At 34.7% G+C, this 8,311-nt stretch overlaps 1 long non-coding RNA gene across 1 annotated transcript; it reads right to left on the reverse strand.

The window, feature by feature from the left end:
* Positions 1–7,551, reverse strand: LOC123552011 (uncharacterized). The gene is made up of 3 exons (XR_008372215.1): positions 7,427–7,551; positions 6,381–6,547; positions 1–536 (listed from the first exon to the last, which is right to left on the reverse strand). It is a non-coding gene; the product is annotated as an uncharacterized LOC123552011 (long non-coding RNA).
* Between the last annotated feature and the right edge of the window lie 760 nt (positions 7,552–8,311).

Below are 8,311 nucleotides of genomic sequence, written 5' to 3' on the forward strand. Positions count from 1 at the left end.
TCTTATATGTCGTGCTTTAGCCTACATTTTTTATATATTAATATCTACTCATTAATTTCATTGTTACACAACAAATCTTCTTTTTTGAAGTTGCAGAAACATTAGCTCAACCGGAAATAAATAGATTTGATCAGAATACTTTAACCACAGGAAGTATTGATGAAATGGAAACACATGTTCAGTGGCAAATCTAAACATGCTAATCTACCTCTTTGTATATCAAGTGAAAACCAGTTCAGTTTTTCAACTTTAATTGTTTATTATATTTACTATACAACATACTAATATTGAAGGTGTGTAAACTGTTCCTCGTATACTTTCAAATATTTGTTAACTCATCAGATCTGTCCAAATGATACTTTGAATTACTTCCATCAATCACAAGTAGATGTAATATCAAATTATAGTTTTAATTGTTTGTAATCTCTGTTTAACTGGACCACTCGTACACCCTTGTGCAAAATGCTAAATGATCACTCATTCTTCTGCCATCACAACAACTCCTCATGACTTCACCTCCGAATCCATTGCAACACCTGTATTTTTGAAAAGAAAAATGTAATGATTAATATTAGTAAATCTTATGATATAAAATCATTCATAAAAGGTGTTATCTGTTTGCAAAGATTTAGATACAGAAGCAAAAATACAGTTATCAGCTCTTAATGTCAAATCACAGTATTAATTGAACTGTAATATACTCCTCATAAATGTGTGTTGGGCATGTTGACAGGTATATTAATTAAAAGTATGCAAGACAAGCTGAAAAGTAGACTGAAATACAACAAGAGCTGTTTGAAAAACACATATCCCCACTGATAGCCTTAGATATTAAATGACCTTGAACTTTGACCCAGGTTCAAGTTTAATAGGCGTCTTCTATTAAAGGAGACTAACCATCCTATAAAACTGGAAGTATGTAAGTCAAACAGACCTTCGGGTGTTGAATTAAAATGGATTTCACCCTAAGTGACCTTGACCTTTCCCCCATGACCTAGAAATTATTAAGGGTCATCTTCTCAAGGAGACTGGGTAAATTAGATTTGCTGATACTGATCTATAAAGGATACGATGCTAAGTGACCTTGATCTTTGACCCAGTGGCCCAAAATTCATAAAGGTAATCTTCTAAAGGAGACCAATCAACCTATGAAATTTGAAGTATGTAGTTCAAACAGATTTTAAGATATTGCTTTAAAATGGATTTGACCCTAACTGACATTGACCTTTGACCTCATGACCCAGAAATTATTTGGAGACTAAACATCTAATAAACTATGAAGGCTCAAGTCCAAATGGTTCTCAAGATAACCAGTGAATGAAGTCATCCATTTCTCCTGGAAAGCACCTAATTTTCTCTACTGCAGTGCAACATTATGAATATATACGATATCTGTCAGTGATGTCTAAACAATATTGTATATATAGATATACAATATGTTGTATCAAACGCTTGGATTAAAATTTGCATATACAAAAACCTACAGATGTTTATTGTTAAGTAACATCCATAAATATAAACAAAAGTGTCAGAATGTCACAACATACTCCCGTCATAGCAATTTCTTTACACTAGCACCTGCATTTTCATATTGATTTTTATTGGCCAACTATAAAACAAGAGGGCCATGAAAATCATGTATAGCTCACCTGATCTATTGACCTAAAGATCACCAGGATTAACATTCTGACCAAGTTTCATAAAGATATGGTCATAAATGTGATCTCTAAAGTGTTAACTAGCTTTTCCTTTGATTTGACCCAGTGCCCTAGTTTCTGACCCCACATGACCCAGATTCGAACTTGACCTAAAGATCATCAAAATTAACATTCTGACCAAGTTTCATGAAGATACAGTCATAAATGTGGCCTCTACAGTGTTAACAAGCTTTTCCTTTGATTTGATCTTGTAACCTAGTTTTTGACCCCACCTGACCAAGATTTGAACTTGACCTATAGATCATCAAGATCAACATTCTGACCAAGTTTCATTAAGATATGGTCATAAATGTGGCCTCTACAGTGTTAACTAGCTTTTCCTTTGATTTGACCTGGTGACCTAGTTTTTGATCCTACATGACCCAGATTCAGCCTGGACCTTGAGGCCATCAAGATTAACATTCTGACCAAAATTCATGAAGATATATTTATAAATGTGGCCTCTACAATGTTAAAAATGTTTTTCCTTTGATTTGACCAGGTGACCTAGTTTTTGACCCCAGATGACCCAATATTGAACTTGGCCAAGATTTCATAGAGAGTAATATTTTGACAAAGTTTCATTAAGATTGGGCCAAAATTGTGACCTCTAGAGTGTTAACAAGCTTTTCCTTTGATTTGACCTGGTGACCTAGTTTTTGACCCCAGATGACCCAATATCGAAGTCGTCTAAGATTTTATTGTGTGACCTCTAGAACTACTGTTGTTACTGATCACTTGTGTGAAGTTTCATTAAACTGTGTCAAGGGGATCAGGAGAGATGGTGTGCACAAGATTGTGTCTATGTATATAGTATAGTAACAAAAAACAAAGTCCCGTAACTCTGCAAATTTTTTTTCTGAAAGAACCTAACATGCCCCATGCACAACTACTGTTGTTACTGATCACTTGTGTGAAGTTTCATTAAATTGTGTCAAGGGGATGAGGAGAGATGGTACGCACAAGATTGTGTCTATGTATATAGTATAGTAACAAAAAACAAAGTCCCGTAACTTTGCAATTTTTTTTTGAAAGAACCTAACATGCCCCATGCACAACTACTGTTGTTACTGATCACTTGTGTGAAGTTTCATTAAATTGTGTCAAGGGGATGAGGAGAGTTGGTGCGCAAAAGATTGTGTCTATGTATATAGTATAGTAACAAAAAACAAAGTCCCCTAACTCGGGGGGGGGGGGGGGGGGTGGGGTACAAAAACAAGAAGACCAAATGGTCCTTGGTCGCTCACCTGAGAACAGTTTGATCCAATTTAATGAGTATCTTAATACTTAAAATGCGAATACTTTTGCATAGGCAAGGTATTTGTTTTATTCGACCAGACGATCTTGTTTATGACCCATACTTGATCTCTACCTAGCTTTTAAGACAAACATTCTGATCAAATTTCAAGAAGATCCACTGAAAGATGCAACCCCTATTGCATACACAAGGTTATTCTTTGATTTGACCAGGTGACCTAGGTTTTGACCTAACATGACCCATATTTGAACTTGACCTAAATTTCATTAAAGCAAACATTTTCGTCAGATTTCATGAACATCCTACCTAAAATGTAGCCCCTATTGAATTAAAAAAATTCTTTGATTTTACTGGGTGACCTAGTTCTTGACCCCAGATCACCCCTATTTGAACTCTGTCTAGATTTTATCAAAACAAACATTCTAATCAAATATCTTGAAGATCCAGTGAAAACATGCAGCCCCTATTGCATACACAAGGTTATTCTTTTATTTGACCTAGTATTTGACCCAAAATGACCCATATTTAAACTTGACCTAGATTTCATCAAAGCAAACATTTTGATCATGAACACGCTGCCTAAATAATGTAGCCCCTATTGCATTCACAATATTTTTCTTTGATTTTTTTGGGTGACCTAGTTTTTCACCCCAGATGACCCCATTTGTACTCCACCTAGATCTATTTTATAAAGACAAACAATCTGGAAAAAAAATTCATGAATATCCAATGTAAAATGCAGCCACTATTGTATACACAAGGTTTTTCTCTGATTTGACCTAACGACCTAGTTTTTGACCCCAGATTACCCATATTCGAACTTGACTTCATTTTTTTTCAAGGCAAAGATTCTGACTAAATTTTATGAATATCTATTGTAAAATGCAGCTCCTACTGCATACACAAGGTTTTTCTTTGATTTGACCAGGTGATCTAGTTTTTGACCCCAGATGACCCAGTTCGAACCTGACCTAGATTTCATCCAGACAAAATTCTGGCAAATTTCATGAAGATCAGGTGTAAAATGCAGTCCTTATTGATTACTCAACGTTTTTCTATGATTTGACCTAGTGACCTAGTTTTTGACCCCAGATGACCCATTTTCAAACAAGACCTAGATTTTATCAAGGCAATCAGTTTGACAAAATTTCATGAAGTTAAATTGAAAAATACAGCCTCTACAGCATTCACAAGCTCAATGTTGACAGACAGACAGACGACAAACATTGAGTGATCACAATAACTCACCTTAGCATTGCTCAGGTGAGCTTACAAGGGTGCTCATGGTGGTGAACATTTGTGCTAAGTTAATCAAAATCCCTCAAGGCATGAAGAAGAAATGCTCTGGACAAAGTCATTCTTCAATTTGACATCTGACCTCCAAGTGTGAGCTTGATGTTAGACCTAGGGACCTGGTTCTTGCGCATGACAATCCGTCTCATAGTGGTGAACATTGAGCTAAGTTACATTAAAATCCCTCCGTACATGAAAAAGAAATGCGCTAGACAAAGTCATTCTTGTATCTGACCATTGGCCTCTATATGTGACCTTGACCTTTGACCTAGGGACCTGGTTCTTGCACACTCCGTCTTATGGTGGTAAACATTTGTGCCAAGTAATATTAAAAACCCTTAAAGGATTTTTGAGTTACAGACTGGACAAGGAAAAAAGCCCTTTTGGCCTTTGACTTCTAAGTGTGACTTTGACCTTTCAGCTAAGTGCCCAGGTTTTTGCGCATGCCACTTTGTTCATTCAGAAGATGTTGCCTATAGTGTTAAGGAAGTTTTTCTATGATTTCTGCTACTGTCCTACTTTTAAACCTTTTGTAATCTAATTTGAGACTTGGTCTAGATTTGACAAAATCAAATATTCTTAGGTTTAAGAAAATCAGGATGTGGCCTCTAGAGTGTTTACAAGATTTTTGTATGACTTGCCCTAATGACCTAGTATTTGAAATCAGGTAACTTGTCTAGATTTTATAGAGACAAACATCCTGACCAAAGTTTCATAAAGGTTTGGTACAAAATGTGCCCCACTGAGTGTTAGAACAAGGGTTTACTATCTATTGACCGTGTGACCTAATTTTTGGCCCACATGACCCAGTAACAACCTTGTCTGAGATTTTATTAAGGGTAACAGACTGACCAAGTTTCATTAAGATGTGATTGAAACTGTAACCAATAAAGTGCATACAGGCAAATTGTTGATGACGATGACACAGGGAGATTACTATAGTTCACCTTAAGCACTTTGTGCTAAGGTGAGCTAAAAATCTTACAGTTTAGATATGTGGTGCACAAGAGTTTAAGCTATTTGCCCCAAAGTGTGACCTTGACCTTGGTCATGGGTTGCGCGCTCTGCATGTCGTGTAGATGAAGTAAATTGGTGAAAAACTTGATGGACAATAAAAGTTTAATGAAAATTCATTCCAAAATGTGATTGGTAAAGAGTTTCTATTATCTGACCAAATGACCTATATTTTATGCCTAGGTGACAAAGTTTTGCAACTACCATTTAATTCATTTTGACCAACATTCCAACAAGATTTCAGGTATATCAGACAACTGTTCCTGTAACTTACTATAGGATCCCCATTTGACAAAGTTTCATCATATAAAGAAAAGCATTCTGACAAAATTTCATGTAGATCACTCACAAAATGTGGCCAGTGGATTGAAAACAGGTTTGTCCTACGATCTTATCCAGAGATGCATTTTTTTTTATTATGGATTGCCAAGTTTCTAAAATAATCTTGATTTCTTATTAAAAGCAAACATTCTGACCAGGTTTCCAATGGATCAGGTATGGTATTTGGAGTGCTAACAAGGTTTTTCTTTGACTTGACTAAGTGACCATTAAGACTAACATCTATAGCTATATTTCATCTACAGACCAAGTAAATGTCCTCTAGCCTATATACAAGATTTTTCTATTGCTTGAACAATTGATAACCAACGTTTTCTAGATTTTTTAAAGACAAACATTCTGACAAGGTTTTATATTGTTCATGTAGAAAATTTGGTATCTTCAATGGTTCATGGATAAATAGTTTTTTTTATAAATTATGATTTGAGTTAGTGGCCTTGTGCTTAACAGCTGATGACCTAGTTGTAAAATTGACCTAAACTTTAGTATGGACTGTTCTATATATACATGTAGATACAAGTACAAAGGGCTATAAATCTTGGCTTCCTCAAATAATGCAACTGAAACTTGCAGGAACATATTTCTTTATAGCAGTTAACAGTACTACCACATTTTATACTACGAGAAATGACTATGGAAGGACGGCTGAAAAGATGGTCTGCCAAAGCCAAAACTATATACTTCCGCCTTCGGCAGGGTATAACAAAAGAAGCCCATTATGAACTATGAAAAGGTTGTGTATAGAAAATGGTTGCCATCCTATACTTTATATACTGTACCTATTTTTGTATTGTCATGTTATCTCTCTTCCATGAAATATCTCTGCCCATAATTTTTATGACTGGTGATTTGTTCATTTGGAGGAACTGATTCTCTAGGATCCGAAGACTGTTTGACACTGCTCAGTCAAAAAAAACTTCAGAATGGCAAACATTTGAAAAGACATCTAAAAATATAAAATCATAAAAAATCGTATTATCATACTGTATATATACGTAAATATTTAATCAGTTTACAACTTCCATTTAAAATTTCCATTTAAACAACATAGTTATATTATTTGTATGGTGAAAAGCGCATATATTTAATTGAAAATGAAATTTGCCAAGATATTATGTCCATTAACATAGTGTCCAAGTTTAAGGATAGTACAGCCACTTATGCAATATATATCAACAAGCCGACAATGTATTCATATCACAGCAAAGAAAAGACCTAACCGCTTAACAAAAGCTGTCAGAGGACAGCAACGCTCGACTACTAGTGTTCAACAATCTTGTCAATTGAATATTGAAAACGAAAAAAGGAGGCAAAATTTTGTAAAATTGCAAAACAGTGTTATGGAACCTGTGCAATGCATATCAGCTTATAACAATGGAAATTTGTGTTAAGTTTCAATCCATGATTCCAACTAGTGGGTACTAAGAGACTAGTTTTAACTTTACATACAAAAACCCAAGAAACTGCAAAGTTGGAATAGGGGCATAATATTTTGAAAAATACAAAGTAGAGTTATGGAACCTGTGCACTGCATGTCAGATCATCACAGTGAACGTGTGTGAATTTCAATCCATTCCCTTGATGGGTACCGAGATACTGGCTTACGCATGGGTAAGTCCAACAGCTCTACCTATTCTTTGAATAGTCCAGCTAAAAAGATTGACAATTGTGGAATGTAATTTGCCAATAGAAAATTAAGCAAGGCCTTTTTACTAGCCAGATAGTTTTAACCCTGAATTCAGACTGACAGCCCGCACTATAATTCATTACCGGTATACTGTTTTTCACTGAAACATTTAGACTATTGTTTTGGTTTGCTCATTACCTGGTACTGATTCTCCAAAGGGTTATCAATGGTTTGTGCACTTTCACTCCACAACAGTATGCTTCTGTTTAAAGACATTACCCCTATAACCTATTGAAATAAAACAATAATTTACAGGCATTGTTCCATATCATTGTTTTGTCCAGCTTGTTAAACACAGCGGCTCAGTAATTTAATCGCCATTCTGTTAAAATCATTCATTTCTAAAGTAAAAAGTTATGTAAGAGATGACCTAGATTTCTTCAACTATATTCCAAAGAAAGTTAATAAAGACTAATTATTAGTCTCGTTTCATGTTACAGCACTACGAAAATATTTCGCACACATTAGGTATAGAAGCAATCAAATACTGGCTACATAAACACCCAGAATTAATACATCAACGGTTCACAAAAGAATGTATTCTTGAAGCAATTAAAACTATACTTGAAAACAATAGCTTTATATTTAGTGATATTTTTTAAAATCAAATAAAGGGTACGGCTATGGGCACAAAATTTGCACCAACATATGCTACTTTAGTTTTAGCATTTTTAGAAGAAAAAATATATACTAAATTAGAACAGAAATATGACATAGAATTTGTGAATCATATACAGGAAAACTGGAAAAGGTACCTGGATGATTGCTTCATATTCTGGAATAAGCAAATGAGGAACTCAAACGATTTCATGAAATTTTAAACGATCTTCATAAAGACATTAGTTTTACGATAGATTCAAGTAACCAAACATTACCATTTCTTGACATATTGATCATTAAACACGACACTGACAATAGTACAGATATATATTTCAAAGATACTGATACTAAACAATACTTAAGCTTTCGTGCCATACAAAGCATACAAACAAAAGCATTTCTTATAATTAAGCAAGACGCATT

The sequence above is a fragment of the Mercenaria mercenaria genome, chromosome 8 (genome assembly GCF_021730395.1).
Source record: "Mercenaria mercenaria strain notata chromosome 8, MADL_Memer_1, whole genome shotgun sequence".
NCBI lineage: Eukaryota > Metazoa > Mollusca > Bivalvia > Venerida > Veneridae > Mercenaria > Mercenaria mercenaria.